A 19,207-nucleotide genomic window follows, 5' to 3' on the forward strand; every position below is an offset into this window, starting at 1 on the left:
TTTCTCTTTAGTGTCCCTGTAAGACGTTATGCCTCGCGTACGAACGTAACACACGCAATACAATACACAATACACGCAGTTGGTGCTGTCTCGTATACAACCGCAATGATTCGCATGGCCGCGTTTGCCATTGCGATGCACCGACGCTCGACTTAACGCGGACACGCCCCTTCGTAAGGATGCGCAAGGCCCCTTTAAGCGTGAACAACAAGCAAGCTACCTGCATTCGGACTTACTCGCCGGCCTGTTTCTTCTCATCGAGCAACCGGCTTGCAGGATGCGAAGGGCAGCGGAGCGTGTGCGTGAAGGCGAAGCCACAAAGCGACACAGGCACTTGCAACGAGCTGCCGTCTTGCGCTTCACGCGAGGAGGGCTCATTGTGCGGCAATTGATCATCGTCCCGACTGAGAAACCGACCGGACGGTTCCTCCTAATGAGGTCTCCCTCCCCGTTTATATTTAATCCCCCGTTCGAAGCCCGCTTAGTCACCGAGGAGCCGGACCGATCGGCGGCGGCTCTGTCCTTGTAAAAGAACTGCCCACCCCAACCGTTTCCTACGATTACAAAATGAAAGAAAAGCTAAGCGACCCTATTTGAGTCGACGCCGAAGAGGATTGAGCTCTGATCGGAGTGAAATCTTTGTTTCTACGCGGCCGCCTTTTGTCACGACCTTTCACTCTCTCCATCTTTCCCGCATGTGTGTCGTTGGGCGATTGTTAAGCCTGCTACTCAGGATGATAGTAACAGCGTCGCCACTCCCATTGCATCACCCTCTCACGGGCTCCCGGACTCCATCCTATACCCGATCAATTATCCCATTGTGTTACCGTATACTTACCCGCATAATCGGCGCCCCTGTTTGGTGGTCTTTAATGTCTTTGCGCGTTGGTGTGCGGTTCTGCGCTGCGGTTCAAATAAGCTATATAACGAACTATAGGCCAAGTACCAGTGCTGTTACAGTAGACTTTCTTTTGTTTATCTTATTTTTCGATGGCACGAGTACCTAGTGACACTCCCTGCTATCTTCCAGACCACCATGTGAACCGCCGGTGCGAATTATTCCAGAACCGTAGTATAATAAAAATATATCTAAAAGGATGGAATGGGTTGAGATAAGTGCTGTATATGATAGAGTTAAAATTCATTTAGGTACGGCATAAATTAAAATCGCAGTTTTATAATCAGTAGAAGTTAGTATACACTAGAATTAGTGTAAATGCGTCGGCTAATTTCTGGTGCGAAATTGATGGTTGCGGCTCAAATGAAGAGTTATGTTTATTTCATTACTGGTATGTCACTGTACGCTTCCGGCAACCACCGTGACTCGGACGCTACGCTGCGTTGACTTTCGCTTACAACTGTTCTTGGCATCAAGTAAGGTGTAGCACTGCTAACCTCGAGGGCGCATGTTCGATACCCGGTTACGACGGCCACGTTTCGATGTGGACGAAATGCAAGTAACACCCGCGTTCTTAGATTTAGGTGTGCGTTGAAGAACCCCAGGTGGTCTAAATTAATCCGTAGTCCCCCAGTACAGCGTGTTTCACAATCATGTCGTGGTATTGGCACGTAAAGGCCTATGAATTAGGGCGAAAGTCTTAAATGTCTCATCAAACGCGAAAATTGACCGTCGGCGGCGTCCCGCGGCGTCGGGGTCAACACGAGGGATGAAAAAAGAAATCATGTGATGACGTCACCGTATGACGCCATCTTGACGTCGCAGATCGCCAAAATTTGAGACGTTATTATGACGTCACAGTGAAGTCACAATAACGTCACGTGACATGACGTCACATGATGACGTCATCAAATGACATCGTACTTGGTCAAAGGTGGTCCGATCACAGAGGCAGTGCAAAACCAGGTGAGGTGCCTCCGATCCCGGAGGCAGTGCAAAATACGTTAAGTGCAGAAAGCTTTCAGAGGGTGGCGGGGCAGGATAACTGAATCGACTGAGTAGAAAAAGATGGTTTTCGCCTTCGAGTCGTCTTAGTCGTCTAATGCCTAAGGGACCCTGTGAGTTTTATTCTTAGGTATGGCACCACCGGCTATGCGTCGCTTAATCGTCCCTTAATTCAACGTGAATTCTGGGCTTAATACGCAGGAATTTCGGCTGATCGATGTTGGTAATTCTTTCCTTTTCTCTCTCACACACACACACACGCACTCTTTCTCTCTCTCACACACACTCTTTATTTTCATCCTTATGACGCGTTAATGCCAGAAAAAGCGAAAATGTCGTTGATAAATCAGTGGCTTAACGGGAGCCAGCGCACGCGAAGGGGAGAAAGAATGATTAGCCTGCATGTTACTCCTTTGGTGATTCCCGACTCCTGACTTGCCGCACATACAACTCTCTTTAAAGATACACGTTAAATATATTTTGCAGATCATTAGACTCTCTTGGGAGAGTCGTGGAAGGCGCGACTCTTCGAAAAGAGGCCCCGCCACGGTGGTCTAGTGGTTATGCCGCTCGACTGCTGACCCGAAGGTCGCGGGATCGAATCCCGGCCGCGGCGGCTGCATTTTCGATGGAGGCGAAAATGTTTGAGGCCCGTGTACTTAGATTTAGGTGCACGTTAAAGAACCCCAGGTGGTCGAAATTTCCGGAGCCATCCACTACGGCGTCTCTCATAATCATATCGTGGTTTTGGGACGTTAAACCCCAGATATTAATATTATTATCTTCGAAAAGAGATTTTAAGCGAATCTTCAAAGAGACTTCTATATGTGGCAAGCGGGGACTGACTAGGGACAGTATAGCAGCTAATATATATATATATATATATATATATATATATATATATATATATATATATATATATATATATTTCTTTACAGTGAGCGAAAATGCTATTTAGAGAAACCTTCGAACGCTGGTGCATTGATTACCATCGATACTTCACTTCAAACAAGAGGCGTAGCCAATATCTTTTTTTTAGGTTGGGTGGGAAGAGGGTGGGTGGTTGACCACCCTCTTTGTACCTTCGTGCGTGCGCTTGTAGGTGTGCGTGTAAGCAAAGGGAACACCCCAATGAGCACCTTTCACTTTGCTGGCCCTCTAACAGCAAGTGGACAGGGAAACATTGTTCATGCACCGCACGAGTCTGTCGAAAGGGGGCAGAACTGTCAACCACCAGTAGCCTTATGCAAATCTAAGCCACTATGTTTTTGCAAGAGAACGAAATCCAAACATGCCCTGCACGCAAGTGTTCCCCTTAACAGTGGACCCGTCTGTAAATATATACAAGCAAAATTGAAAGAGTAAGTGGGAGAGGGAGGGGGGTTTATCCGCCCTTCCTTCCCGGCTACGCCATTGCTTCCAACACTGCCGTAGCAAAACATTTTCTTGGGCTAGTTGGTTCATGACTTCTTGAAGAAAAATTCAAGCACAAAACAACGCAAGGACGGACAGGTACACGAGACTGGCGCTCCAGTCCCGTGTACCTGTCTATCCGTGCGTTGTATTGCGCTACAATTTTTCTTCAAGAAGACCGTTCGCCGTTTCACTTCGCGCGATCCGACTGTTTATGTCGTTCCACGCCTGCACCAACAACGTTAGGCTAGGTGCCCTTTTCTTAGGAGTGGTTATACAACAACGTTTGTCCAGGAGGACCGTGTTCGGTGGATTTTCAACACCCGTGCCTTCTTTACACGAGCGTATACGGTATTCAGGAGATGCAACGCAAGCATGCAGCCGCGTTCTTCTCAGGCTATAACGCCAGCACGCCTCCTTTGCTTCTCTTCGAAGAGGGCGTCTCAGGCGCCTCCCCGTCGGCAGTGATAGAATCGGATCGTATTCTCCTACACTCAGTAGGGGGGCTCCCGTGAGAGTCTTACACTCCGTAGGCGGTGGCGGCATATCTATCATTGATGTCGCATCGATCTGCGATCTGTCTCGTTAATTGCCTGCCTCTCGAATAATTAGGCCTCGCTCGCCGCCACGAGCTCATCCATGCTGGGAGCGGAGGATGCTGGGAAGCGTTATTTTCGCCGCGGTCTGTTTGGTTCGTCGCCTTCGGCCGGCGCGCAGTCGTTGATTGTTGCTCGGCTCTCCGCTTGATGGCTGCCGAAACAGCACGGCTCCATAGAACAATGGGTGTAACACGTGTGATACGCGACCGATCCGGGTTTAGTTAAGCTTAGCGTTGTTTCGTTTTGTATTCTACGTGATGCTACCGTAGATCACATGCTGTGCCACTGCATCTGATTTGAGAAAGATTGCCAGACCAGTGCGCCCTGAGCAGACTTTTACAGCAGAGCTGTTAAGGTCGAGGTCGGCCGTGTGTCGTAGATAGAAAAATTATCGTCATCGTGAATCGGCACGCGTCGTCTTCGTCCTCCTCTTCATTGCCTTCCTCTTCTGCTTCGTTACCAGAAGACGTGCGCCGATTTCTCCGGCGAGGTATGCAATAACTTGACGGGCGATAGAACGAGTACAGAGAGACAGAAAGAGAAAGGGCGAATTTTATGGCGAAAATAATTTTTTGCCGAGGCGAGATCTGAAGTTGCGTACCCACGATCCGGAGATGAGCGTGATAACCACTCGGCTATCCAGGCACGCTGGCTAATCAGAGCATAGCCTTGTATGGCATAGTACAGCAAGGTGGTGGAGAAAGGAAAGTGAGGGTGAGGAGGATGTGAGAACGAGTACAGAGAGAGATGGAGAGAAAGAAAAAAACAGAGAAAAAGATAGAAGGCGAGAGACCGAGTACACACAGAGAGAGAGAGAGAGAGAGAGAGAAAGGAGGACATAGAAAGAAAAAAAAAGAGTGAAAGAAGTAGACAGAGAGAGTTAGACAGCAACATACACAAGAAAGATGATAGAAAAAGGGAGAGAAAGCATAGGCACGTATAGTAAAGTACAGCAAGTATCGTTTACCGTGTGGCATAGAAAAACTATCGTCTTTATGAACCGGCATGCGCTCTCTTCGATATCTTCTTCGTCCTCTTCTTCCTCGCTGCCAGAACACTTGCGCCGGCTTGTCCACCAGCTCTGCTGTGACCCAGCAGTGCGCGTCATTGTAAAAGCGGCGCTTTTTTTTTTTTTTCGCGGAGCAAATTGTCTTTCTTCCTTTCTCACACGTTGGAGCAGAGAAGTAACTGAAGGTTGTTAGAGCCGTTAACGTTCATGAGAACGAGAGATATACGCGTATGTGACCGTTGCGGATGCCAGTCGAAACGCTGGCCTATTCATGTTTCTCCGCCCTCCTTCCTTTTTCTGTTTACCGTTATTATTTTTCGATTTTTAGAAATCCTCTGCTCATTCGAACTCTGTTGTCCTTGCGTTTCTATGAAATTTTTCGAGAAAGCGTGAACGCTTTTAATCGAACAATTTCTAAGCTGCTCGGGAGACGCCATTCTACCCGGAAAACTAGCCCGAAAAATAACGGCACCACTCCATTCCGCCGTTGTAATTTCTTTTGCGTCGCACTTTTCCCAAAAAGCACACTTCAACTTCAACGAGCACTGAAGCTCGTGTCCCCCCCCCCCCTCCCACACACACACACAGACACTACACTGCATGCCGCACCCTCGGTCACTGAACGACAAATTCCTACGCATTCCCGCGCTTGTCGTACATGTGCATGTATACACCCGTCTCGACCCGTACATAAGCGCGACACAAAACTCTCCGAATGGAAGCTAGGCCCTGCTTTCTGTATGTGTGCATGCCTACGAAGAAGGCTAGGACGACCAATTCGCACGGCGCGCGCACTCATTTGCGTTTTCGCCCACTTATGCAAATGGACGCCAGCGCGAGCGACGACCGGACGGCCCGGGATCGCGAATTAGCGGGAATACAAAAGCCTTCTCCCAATAGCTCTCGCCCACTCTCCACCCCCCTACTACCCTCCTTAGCCGGCTATATCCCACCCCCCTCCCATACTACCCTCTATAACCGGCCTTTTCTTACAACCCCCACTGCGTTTCGCAATTATCCGTCCCGCGCGTGTTTTCTCCTCCTTACCCTTGCACTCATTGCTTCCTTCCCTTGAATGCGCCTTTCCCGTGAGACCTCGCATTCGACGGCTTTCGGATGCAGTTAAGGCTCTCTCGCTTCGTCTTCGTACACTCGTACATATCGTAAAGGACCCCGCTTTGCGGAGATTGGGGGCTTTTTAGGTGCGCTAGACCCTCTCGCGGGAATTATCTGTATAGAGGGCGCCCCAGGTCCCGGCTAAGTGCCCGTGTTGTTTAGGAAAGAAGGAACGTACGTACTCCAAAACAAGGCCTTGTGGTTTAGTTTGTCTACTTGTGGCCACCGTTTTTCCTTTTTTCTGCTTTTCAATTTAAAACTCTTCGCGACTGCTCGGACGTTCTCGGTGTGTCGAGGAAGTCCTATATTTTCTCGCCGACGCATGTACCGTTTCCTCGGAATCTTGTGTTTTCAGACGCCTTTGTTCACGAGTTCCCGATGCAAAAAGGTTCCAAGAACCGCGTCAGTTCTCGGGCGAGTTTCGTGTCTTATTTCGCGGAAAAAGATTTACCGCTTCCGCTAAACTTTCGCAACCGTGCATTGTTTTCGTGTTGTTCCGCGCCGCCTCCTTCCTGTACGGGAGCACTACAAGACTACAATAAAGCGCACCTTCTTCTGTCATGTCTTCGAGTTTGGCGCGACTGCTGCTTTTGCTTTCCGGCTTTTTTTAGTCGTAATTTTTATATTATCTTCAGGTTATACCATAACCTTTTCGCGTGTATTGAACACATTACGTTACCAACCACTGACGTTACCAACCACATTACCGTCTCTGACCGTGTGGTTGCAGTACAAACAAAACAGATGTTCAGGAAAAGATGAAGGCTAGATGAAATAAAAGATCCTTGAACAGTGGGTGTCGCTTGAGCAACGTTTCGACAAGTTGTATTGTCTTATTCAAGGCAGAGTTGATGATGGTCCGCCGCGGTGGTATAGTGATTACGGTGCTCTGCTACTGACCCGAAGGTCGCGGGTTCGATCCCGGCCGCGGCGGTCGCATTTCGATGGAGGCTAAATGATAGAGGCCCATGTACTTAGATTCAGGTGCACGTTAAAGAACACCAGATGGTCGAAATTTCCGGAGCCCTCCACTACGGCGTCTCTCATAATCATATGATGGTTTTGGGACGTTAAACCCCAGATATTATTATTATATTAGAGTTGATGATCATAGGTGTAACCTTAAAGGGATACTGGCACGAAAATTTTAATTTTTTTTTTTTTTTTTTGCGCCAAATGAAAGGCCAAGCCCTCGAGAGGCTAGAAAATGCACTGCTAAGCGTGAGTGCACCCTGAAAAAGTAATCACAGTATGTTTTTAAAAGCTAGTATCGGCTCCTACTGTACCCTGACATCACAACATGGCATGAGCTTCTCGTCACGTGCTCGCGCAAGATATCGTGGCGTTCCCACGGCCGCTTCGCCCCGTGGCTACGTTGATGACGCACAAGTGGCCGTCTTGAATGTTTTGAAGAAGAACGGCTATTTGGGCTAGTTGGTTAATATGCATATGGCCGCTTGTGCGTCACCATAAGCATATGGTGACGCACAAGCGGCCATTTTGGAAGTTTTGGTACCTGACGTGGTCACAACTACCCAGACTGCTGCGTGACGTCACCAGAATTAGTACTGTAGCCTGACGCAAAGCTAGTGTCGATGGCGGTAGGTGCGCCATGGGAAAATTGACTTTAATATCAAAATAACATATCTTGTCAGCATTCGCTGAGCTTCACACTCGCTCAGAGCCGTCTCTGTATACAGGAGATATGTATGCCTTCCAAAAATGGTGTCAGTACCCCTTTAAGGGACAAGAAGAGAGAGAGTGGGTCAGGGCACACACGGCTGTTAAGGGCATCTTAGTCGAAATCAAGAAGAATAAATGGGCATGGGCATGTAGCGCGTAGGCAAGATGACAGCTGGTCATGCTTCCAAGAGAAGGCAAACGCGCGAGGGGCGAGGCAGAAATTTAGGTGGGAAGATGATATTGGAGAGTTTTAGTGCTGGGTTCCCGCGGGCTTGGGGGCGCGCGGGCCCTTGCGCTCTTTTGTTTTCTCCGTGGATGCGGCTGAGTACAAAGGAACGCAAGAGCGTGCGTACGCAGGTGGCTTGGGGTCCCCACCACTAAAACTCTCTATTGAGAGGTTTGCGGGGATAACGTAGCCGCAGCGAGCACAGGACCGGGTTGATTGGCGAAACATGGGAGAGGCCTTTGCACCCCAGTGAGCGTAGTCAGGCTGATGACGAAGGCAGAATTGCTGCCTTGAAGAAGACAAGACCGGCCACTTGTCCAAACGTTTCCTCCAGCGATACAACCTATTCAAGGATTTTACATCTCTTAATGTAGTTGCACATATTTTAGATAAATCTTGACGTTCGCTGCTGTCACTGGCCATGCAGCGAATTAGGAATGATAATGTATGAAGGTAGCTTTATAATGAAGTGCAGACGAATCCTGGCAGTAATGAGTAATGGATGGAGTTGTATGCAGTGAACTCACTCAGAAACAGATCGAGTCATTCTTTGGAGCTAGATCTTTCCGTCATCCTCGAGTCGAGTCGAGTCGGGTCGGTCATAGGGTCTGATTTAGCCATCCTGCTAGTGTCGGCCATATGCACGTACGATACAAATGCCGACAGGGACAGCGTGGCGGCGTTGTTCTCCTGCCACGATGTTTCATCCCACGGGCAGAATTCCACTACATTCTGGTTTCGACTTGATCGAATTCATGCAAAGGCTATCGGATCGGGCCTTCCTCAATACGATTTCTCAGATGACATCTCAGAACAACTGCTGTGGTGACGTTAAAACGTGGCATTGTGCCAGTTCAGTATTGCATTAGCTCCACCGAAGTCGGTACGCCGATCCTGCATCCAGCGTCATAGTAATGGAAACCGATCCTGAAGACAGTCTGACGTATTTGTTTATTAAGGTGAAAGCTTTAGATGCCTAATCAAATGCGAAAAGTGACCATCGGCGTCAACACGAATGATACAAAAAATCATCATCCTGCGATGACGCCATCATGAAGTCACAGGTCACCAACATTTGTGACGCCATCACATGACATTGTCGCATGATCAAAGGCGAGCCGATGCCGGAGGCACTGAAAAACCAGGTGAACCTACAGAAAGCTTGCAATGACTCCGATCCCGGGGGCATTGAATTGGATCCCAATGCAGTCGATTGAGGAGAAAAAAATTGGCCGCGTATCTGCGTGCTTCGCTGCAAATGTCGTGTAAAGACGATAGAAGAGGCGCTGTGTGAGATATGGACGCCATCTGGCAATACGTCGGGAAACATGAGTGCTGTGTTGCGTGCTGGTAGTCCCGGCGCAGCAGCAGGCGAAGACCGGCGGTGACCAACGCGACCGGCGGGGACGCCAGCCAGCCCGAAAACGCGGTTTGGCGCGAAGCGCTGAAGCAGAGAAACGTCCGCACTCAACGAGTACTCTCCACACACTCTTTTATTTATGCGTCGCCTGGGTAAACAGGAACGCCAGAGCGGCGCCCCACAACCGGCAGCCTGAAGGCCGCCCACAACGCTGCTTTTTTCATTTTTAAAATATTTTTTTTCACCTTCTTGGCCTTCTCAAACTAAAGTTTTTCAACACCAACCCATGGCTATCGTACAGTGCAATACAGAACCGAAACCGAAACACAACAATGAGCTCGTGCGAAGGGCACGGAGGAAGGCAAATTTCAGCGCAGTCGCATTTTCAGCTTTGTTGAAACAGCGCTCACTAGACGACGACGAAGTAAAAGAAGGCACAGGACAGGCAGCGCCTGACGTGCCTTCTTTTACTTCGTCGTCGTCTAGTGAGCGCTGTTTCAACAAAGATGAACGCATACCAACTCGCTCAAGCTTCCATTCTTATGCATTTTCAGCGCAGCTTATGAAACTAGGGTCCTTAAAATTACGTATGTATGCATTTTCTATTAAAGGAACACGCCACCTAATACTTACCTAGTGATGTTGCACCTCAGATATGCATGATATTTACTTTTTGATCGACAACGTTCACAAGTATGAACAGCCGTACCAGTTCAAGACGGCTGGCCCTTGGGCAAGTGGTTCAACTTTGGCCGAGTGGCTGAATCGAGGGACGTGCCGACAAACAGAAAGACAGACAGACAGACAGAAAGACAGACCAAAATTTCTGCGTTTAAGTTCCCCAAGAAAGACTATCGTCTTTAAAAGAAGAGCATTGCTTTAGCCTTCGCGTCGTCTTAAGCAGATGCATTTGGGGATCCCGTGTAACCTTTTTGTTATTTCACTTGTTGGTGCAAGTTTCGGCGCGCATCGGTGGCCAGACGGCAAGCTTGTGCAGGCGATTCGAAGCACGCTTTAAAACCTGAAAATGGACTGTAGGCAATAGCTCTTTTTTTCTTTTCTTCTTCTTTTTTTCCATACGGCTACTCACGTGCATTGAGTTGCATCATCAATGGGCTGGCGCCATTAAAAGCAGGTCTGGCGTCATTAAAAGCCCGTCATGTTATACAACGAGTATTATTACGACGAGGAACAAACGTGAGCAAAATTAGTATTTCTAACCGGCAGGCTTTGTAACCGGTGTCATTCCCTGCTGAGCAAAGTACATGGCGAAGATGAAAGACCTGGGCTAGCTAACTGGTCAGATCAATGAGGAACGTCTGTACGTCGAAAGAAACAGAACGAAATTTCGTAAGTAGCGTATATCTGAAACAAAAGCGGCATATGAGCGACGCAGTGAATGCAGGCCAGTATAAACGCAATTCCTGGCTGTCCTTCCCTTTGTTCATACCTCTTTTGTAAGCGTCTGTACGTCCCAGGAAAGAGGAAAAATAATTAATATCGACAACGCGCAAAAAATAACCTTTTTAACTGTTGTGTAATCGCCTTGGTTGCGATATTAAAACTCGCAGCAGCCTTTCGTAAGCCGCTCTTTTTCTGGCTTCGTCAGACAAAAGCTTCGTCCTGCTGCGATTGCGAAATGTATTCGCGCCGGTCGTTATACCTTGCATCTCATTGTTTCACTATAACAGACCCAGACAGTTATCTATTGTTATATGCGCTTATTTTGTTTTTGATTCGTCTGGCATATGATCTTGTTTTCAAGCGAACCTTCTATTGCCTCAAAAAATTCGTGTTGTGGGTGTGACCGCCAAAAAAAAGAAACAAGCCTCACAGGCTCTATTGTGAATTCACCTAAGACGACTCGAAGGAGAAAGCCATCTTAATTTTCTTTTCAGTCGATGTATTGATCCTGCCCTGCCACCCGCCGAAAGCTTTGTGCAACGAACGTGGTTTTGCACGGCCTCCAGGATCGGAGGCACCTCACCTGGTTTTGCACTGCATTCGTGATCGGTCCACATTTGACCAAGCTACGATGTCATGTGATGACGGCATCATGTGACGCGACGTCCCGTCAGAATTTGTGGCTTCGTGATGACGTCATAAATTTTTGCCGATGTGTGAAGTCATGATGACGTCATATGGTGCCGTCATCACGCGATGATTTTTCGCATCACTCGTGCTGTGCGCAATGCCTCGGGACGCCGCCGCCGACGCTTAATTTTCGCGTCTGATGAGGAATTTGAGGCTTTTAAGAATTTAAACCCGGCGTCTACGAGTGTAAGGCCCTAGATATGCATATTTCTATGCGCCGTTTTCTAATACTTGATGCTCTCTAGATCTTGGGCTCGTAGGCGATCAGCCGTTCCTATAGTGCGAACCATCAAATTGAAAAATGTCCAATGAACAAGTCTACAGAGCACCACTTACATGTGGTGCGCTGTGTGATTTCTTGATTTCTGAATTTACAAATACAAGCTCTTCGTGAACTCCCCAATGATGTTCTGCAGAATTATTGTGAATGACATGTCGTCATCCTTTCTGTCCAATCTGTTGACCTTGGAAGTAAGTGAACAGAGAAAAATAATTTAACGTGCGTGGTGTCTACCGGACTGTGGACAGCGTCCCTATGTAATCTCAGTTTATGCGCTGTCCAGACGGCACTGATTGTGCATCCCTCTCCGTAAAACGGCTTCACCCAACAACGTTCCCGCTAAGCAGGGTAGTATGCACACGGGGTTGTCCCCGCTGCGCACGGTATTCGGCTGGACCCCGCCCCAGGGGTTTGCTCTGACTCACATGCCTTTTGCAAAGCCCTCGAATAATGGGGCGCTCTTGCTTGGCTGCCCGCTCATCGGGGGGTCGCGACGCAATGACTGCTAAGATGATGGCTTCGATGATGTGAGGAAAGAGAGAAACGGAGTCCGGCGGTGTCTACACCCCCCCCCCCCCCTTCTTCCCCCGTGCTGTCTAACACAGTGGTCACGGTATATGTATCAATAAGGAACGCGTCTAGGTGTGCGCTTGAATGGATTCCTGCAGTTCAGTGGGTCGAGGAATGACCACTGTAGAGGCGGGGGAGATGTCACGGTGTCCTCGTCGCGAAAAGGGTGCAGATATGTTTGGCAATCATGAGGACAGCGTGACCTAAGCTGTTAGGATAGCCGCTTTCGTACATAGCACACGATGCACCATTGCTCTTGCTGTAACGTGTTCTGTTGTGTTTTGATTGAGCAGCCCGTACTTTCTTTTTGAATGTTCGTGCTTCTTGTACTATTTATAGGAGTGTTGTTTCATTTCGTATACTTAAATGATTAATACGCAATGACTTTACAAGCACCGTCTTCTGAATTCCGTAAAATTTCATCATCATAATCATGACTATACGCCCAACCGCAGTGTAAAAGCCTCTCCCATGTTTCTCCAGTAAACCCGGTCCTGTAGTTACAAATCCCCGCAAACTTCTTAATCTCATCTATCCACCTAACTTTCTACTTCCCTCTCGCGCGCTTCGCTTCTCTTGGAATTGAGTCAATTACTCTTACTCACCTGCGGTTATGTTGCCTACGCGCTACATGTCTTCTGCCTATATACCTTAAAGAAGTGCCATTATCGGTTAGTCATCCTCAGGACCTCCTATTTTACTCACTTGTATTCATTGTAACCGTACACTGCTTGTTAACAAATTTCGAAATTCACTGTATTCATTTAAACTGCGTCACTTCAGTCCCCACAGGTTTCGTGTAGCGAAGGATCTCAACGCCATCCTCTGGACACTTTAGATAGATGTCCTTTCGCTGTGAAGCAAGTTACTGTACTCTGGCCGTATCCCAACGAACATAGATCAGCTCACAACTCCCTGTGGTTTTTTCGGCAACGCCGTCTGGTACTTAAACTATCTCGTTAGCGAAGTTGAACACCCCTAAGCAGGGTTGCCAGTGGTGGCTACTTTTCGCCAAATTGGCGAATTTGAGAGGCCCGTGGCGACCTAAAATTATGAATGGCGACATGGCGAATTTCTGGCGATTTTCGGCTTAGGTCTCTACTGAGTTATGCATCCTAAGCTCAGTGTCTTCCCAACGAATGAGCGGCAACATTCTATGTATTTTTCTTGGTTTTAGACCCACGAGTAGAATGTGCACATTACGCGTCATTCGGTATGTCCGTCTTGTAACTGGTGTGTATCTCCTTAATTTATCTAGATACAGGAGGTACTGGAACGGCCCTCAGCGACATTCTAGCGAAATTTAATTCAGCGGACTGCCTTGCAAACCGCGAGGGGGCAGTGTTTGACTATAAGTTTGTCTTTAGCTGCTTTAAGCTTCTCTAAAGTTTCTCTTCTGAAGGGGCTAGACGACGGGTTGGCCACGTGTTCCGACCATTTGTTCCGCCAAAGCTCCAACTGTTCTGAATAGCTTGGCGACTTATTCACTGTGGCAGTGCCCCCAATTCAGCTCGTAAAGACTGTTTTGGAATAGCGAAGAGAGGCGGATACGCGGCTATTAGTGCAATAAAAAAATATTTATTGTGGCATTTTCCACTGTTCTCGGTCAGCGTGTGCAATGAAAACAATTGCTATACAACATTTTAGATTGTCTACCTGTTCATTAATGACGTACACGTGTAGATATAGGTGACCATATGAAAGGTTCAAGCGAAATCGCGGAATCAAGGCATCGACGAAGCCTATATAAACATAATGGAAGAAATCTACAGCGGATCCACAGCCACTATAGTCCTCCATAAAGAAAGCAACAGAATCCCAATAAAGAAGGGCGTACGGCAGGGAGACACGATCTCTCCAATGTTATTCACCGCATGTTTACAGGAAGTTTTCAGGGCCCTAGATTGGGAAGAGTTAGGGATAAGAGTTAATGGAGAGTATCTCAGTAACCTACGATTCGCTGATGACATTGCATTGATGAGTAACGCGGGAGACGAATTACAGCTCATGATTACTGAACTGGATACGGAAAGTAGAAGAGTAGGTCTGAAAATTAATATGCATAAAACTAAAGTAATGTGGAACAATCTTGGCAGAGAACAGCGCTTTGCGATAGGTGGCGAGACACTGGAAGTTGTAAGGAGTACGTCTACTTAGGACAGGTAGTAACCGCGGAGCCGAACCTTGAGAGTGAAATAACTAGAAGAATAAGGATGGGTTGGGGCTCATTCGGCAAGCATTATCAAATCATAAATGGTAATCTACCACTATCCCTCAAGAGGGAGGTATATAACAGCTGCATCTTACCGGTACTTACCTACGGAGCAGAAACGTGGAGACTTACAAAGAGGGTTCAACTTAAATAGAGGACGACGCAGCGAGCGATGGAAAGGAAAATGATAGGTGTAACCTTAAGAGACAGGAAGAGAGCAGAGTGGGTTAGGGAACAAACGGGGGTTAAGGACATCATAGTTGAAATCAAGAAGAAGAAATGGATATGGGCCGGGCACGTAGCACGTCGGCAGGATAACCGGTGGTCATTAAGGGTAACTGACTGGATTCCAAGAGATGGCAAACGCGTGAGGGGGAGACAGAAAATTAGGTGGGTAGATGAGATTAAGAAGTCTGCCGGTATAACGTGGCAGCAGAAAGCACAGGACCGTGTTGATAGGCGGAACATGGGAAAGGCCTTTGCCCTGCAGTGGGCGTAGACAGGCTGATGATGATGATGATGATGATGATGAAAGGGTCGGTTGCGTCCGGTATCATATTAGTTAACAATGAAAAGGTGTAAGACTCACTAATGATGGGTTCCTGTAAAAACTCTGTCGTGTTACCTTCAATAAACCTTTTAATCCGTTCAATTCATATAAGGGTACGTAAAGCTGTCTACAAACAACGCTTCGCCCAAGGCTTACCACACTTTTACCTTTGAAACGAGCGGACAGGGATGGAAGGATATCATGAGCGTTTCATTCATTCACCCTTACGCCACCACGTACATCTTGCGGTTAGTCGGAGTAGCAGCATCATGCACTCCCACGGTGAAGCGGACGGTACGACTGGCATTGAGAAACGTCATTATAATTTAAGGGTCTTAGATGGTACTGTATTCTACAGGGCTATACGTGAGTGGAAATTTTTATTACTATGTATGCCGCAGATATCTAGAATGGCGCCTTTTTTGGCGAAATTTGTGAAAAAAATGGCGACTTTTGGCGACTTTTTGCTCGTCGTTTGGCGACATTTACGCGAAAGTCAGTGGCAACCCTGCCCCTAAGCAAAATTCAAAGGTAAAGCAGCACAAACCTAACGAGACACGAGGAAAGCACGGGACAGAGTGGCGACTTCAACCAACGGTTTATTTTTGGGTGAGCTTGCTTATTTAAGGAAGCCATTAATATCAGAGAAGATCTCGACCAAAAGGGGGGAACAAGAAAACATAGAAGCCCTTTCCACAAACACGTACGTCGCTGCATCATCCTCTCCAGAACATAACACTCATCCCTAACGTAATGACAAAAATTCACGTTTTTTTTTCTTTTCTTTGTTAATAAGATCCAAGGAGCGCTTACGTTACTGAATGTTTCTGAACCTCTCAGCAAGGTGCAGAAGACTTTATTAACGAAAGCATTCGTAGGATTTCCAACTTTCTGCTTCTTCATCACCATCATAAGTACTCTAACACCAGGGTCTTTCCCCGCCATTTCCTATTCCCTTTACTGCCATAGAAAGTTGTCTCGTAATGTAGCTCCGAATTTGCCATAATCGCGCTCAGTCTATTTAGCCTGTTTGGAGTGTGCGTGTAGGCCCAGGCGATCACCTGCGACTGGTTCGCGTTAAGTTGTTCGTCGTGTTTGTTAAGCTGGATGTCCTAGGTACTTTTGTGGCATGATCAAAAGCTTCATGACACGATGCCACCAAAAGTATTGAGAAGTAATACTAAAGGAATGACAGCAAAATTAAATGGGAACGGCAAGCAAGCAAGGAGGATAATCCGCCTTTTTCACGACGCCCCTGCGCATGCGCTCTAGCCTAGCGGAAAAGTCGCGAAATGTTTGTTCAGCTCGGAGGCTTTGCTTCTGGCAATAACGGTTGTCCCGGCCCCTATCAAGCCCCTACCAAAACGGCATAGGGCAGCACAGGAAAATGAAAGAGGCGGATTGTAGACTCATAGACCACATACCAACTTTAACGAGCCACTAACATGTATAGGGAAGGTATGAGTGTCATTAACAAACATTAAAAAGAAACGAGAAAAAGAAGAAAATATTCGTACACTTGTACGCGATACTATGTACTGTACGAAAGCTCTCTTTCTATAGCTTTTGGAGATTTCTACGACGAATTGTTACTAAGAAAATACAAACGAATAAAGAAACCTAAGGCGAGGCGTTTTTCACGCTTTCATGCGGATGACACGTCCGTTCTTAAGATTAAAAAAAAAAAAACGGAAGGCGACGTTTCGACTTGTTAGGGCAATCCCCGTGTTTCTGCGTGGCACGCGTCGCTTGCACAAGACGCTCCGGAGCGACGTACTGATTATGGATGCTTCGGTGGATCCTAGCAGATAAAAGGATTTGCGTCGCGACGGGATTATAACCACTCTGGCTGGCTACCGTACAGGGAGGGGACCCCACGGATTGGCATTAATAGGGCAGAGGGATTACGCGTGCACGGTTCAATAGTGAGATTTGGGCGAAGGTGGGTCGCTGTAGCGTTAAATAACCTTCGTGTGCTCGTAGTACGTGCTTATGTACGCCGATGGCTCGGCTCCGAAAAAATTCCGGATCGCTTTACGCACTCTGGCTGACTGGCCTTCTGACTCACGTCTCCCACCTCGGTCCCGTGATCGCGTACAAAAACATTCGCGCGAGAGAATTTGGGGGAGTTCACAAGGTCAACACAGGGAAATTAGGTCGCACAATGGCTTACTACTTAAAATGCAAATCAAATCTCTCGTTTTGACGTGGGCTAACAAGATTGTAGAAGGGCTCCAGTGTGCAAGATGTTTTAGCTGTGCACGACTCAACAGATTGATTTATTTAGCTGACAGGGAGTGAGCTAGTTAACCCCGAGTAACTCAGCTGTAGTCATTGTATGGATGAGCGAGTGGGTGGATCCGCCCGTCCATCCGTCCGTCCATCCATCCGTAGGTTCATCGCCAAGGATTGCGAATGTAGAGCTTTTTAGTCGTATGCATCATGTGGCACGTGACGAGGCGATAGTTCGCATATATACATCAACATAGGATCGACGGCTGCAAAGCTAAATTTAATTACGAGAAGCCCAAATCTTGTGATTATTGAGTGCAGAATCTCCAGATCTGAACACTTTTTTTCCGCGTAGTGAAGATATTTGGGGTCACACTTGCCACTCACTATAGTTGAATCTCGATCTAAGTGGTGGGGGCACTCGAATTATTTCGTTAAATCGGGAAGTTCCTGAAACCTAGACAGGGATTTTTCGGCTCTTCGAAATCTGAAATTGTAACGTAACTACAACCAAAAGCTATCAGGCCATTGTTCTTGCCACCAGTCTACACCTGCGCATGTGGAAGGTCCCCGAGGGCGGCCCTGACGTCGAGCCTCCCATGTCGCCCTGACATAGGGACCAGTCCGGGCGATGCAGGCCAGAAAGACGGTTACGGGAAGCAATGACGGGCTAACGATATGCGGACACGCGGAGAACGAATGAAATGACTGTGCGAGCAGGCCGAGCCAGAAAGTTTCAAGGAGACACTTAGTGCCACGAAATCACGAAACCAACCACTGTTAACCCCGTTAACCACTAGTTAGCCCGTACCACCATCCGGTATGTAAGAACGCTAAGGACCGCCGAGTCCATTGCTCCTTGCACTGGCACGGCGTGCAGCCTCGTCAAACTAAAGCTGGGGCTGTGAATAGGGCATCTAGTCGTTTTAATTCGATAGCGTTACAGCGCACACTCGAAGCAAAACCCGCCTCTGTCAAAATAGGACGGAAATCACCTCTTTTTTTACTCAATCACTTCTGAAGAACTTCGTTAAATTGGGTTTGGCGTTCAAGCTAGTTAAGAATGAACTAATTCGGGTTGATGATAACACTAAGCCCTATGCGTATTTGCTGGGGAATCGAAATTTCTTCGTAACATCTGGAACTTCGTAAAATAGCGTTTGTTTAGATCGAATTGTAACTGAACTTATCCATTCAGTACCTGTCAACCATGTATGCGCTAAGAATCGAGATTGTGATTATTTCTGATCTGCTCTGTCCTCAACTACGACGTCCCTCATAATCATATTGCGGTTTTCGGACGTGAAACCCCAAAATTATGAAGCGTGGAAACTTGGGCAAGTTGGTAGGTCATAATTGAATAAACGAACAGCGCAACGGACAAGGACAGAGGAAGGTAACAACACACAGCGCTGTGTGTTGTCACCTTCCTCTGTCCTTGTCCGTTGCGATGTTCGTTTACCCAAAATTATATTATTAAGGCGAAAGCGTTAAATGCCTCATAAACGCGGAATTTTACCATCAGCGTCGGCGTCCCGCTGCGTCGGGGACGAGTGACGCAAAAATCATCATCACGTGAAGACGTCACCGTATGACGTCACGAAGACGTCACAGATCGCCAAAGCATGTGGCATCGTTATGACGTCACAGTAACTTTATAGTGATGTCACGTGGCGGAACGGTACGTGATGACGTCGTCGCATGACATCGTATATAGGTTGTTCAAAGGTGGTCTGATCGCGGAGGCAATACAAAACCAGGTGGGGTGCCTCCGATCTTTGAGGCAGTGCAAAACCACGTTAGGTGCAGAAAGCGTTCGAAGAGTGGCGGGGCAGGATCACTACATCTAAGGTCCCTAAGATAGAGGGACCTTAACTACATCGACTGAGAAGAAAAAGATGGCTTTCGCCTTCGAGTCGTGTTAAGTGAACGCATAAAGTACCCTGAGAGCTTTTTCTAA

This window comes from Rhipicephalus sanguineus, chromosome 9 (assembly GCF_013339695.2).
Source record: "Rhipicephalus sanguineus isolate Rsan-2018 chromosome 9, BIME_Rsan_1.4, whole genome shotgun sequence".
Taxonomy (NCBI): domain Eukaryota; kingdom Metazoa; phylum Arthropoda; class Arachnida; order Ixodida; family Ixodidae; genus Rhipicephalus; species Rhipicephalus sanguineus.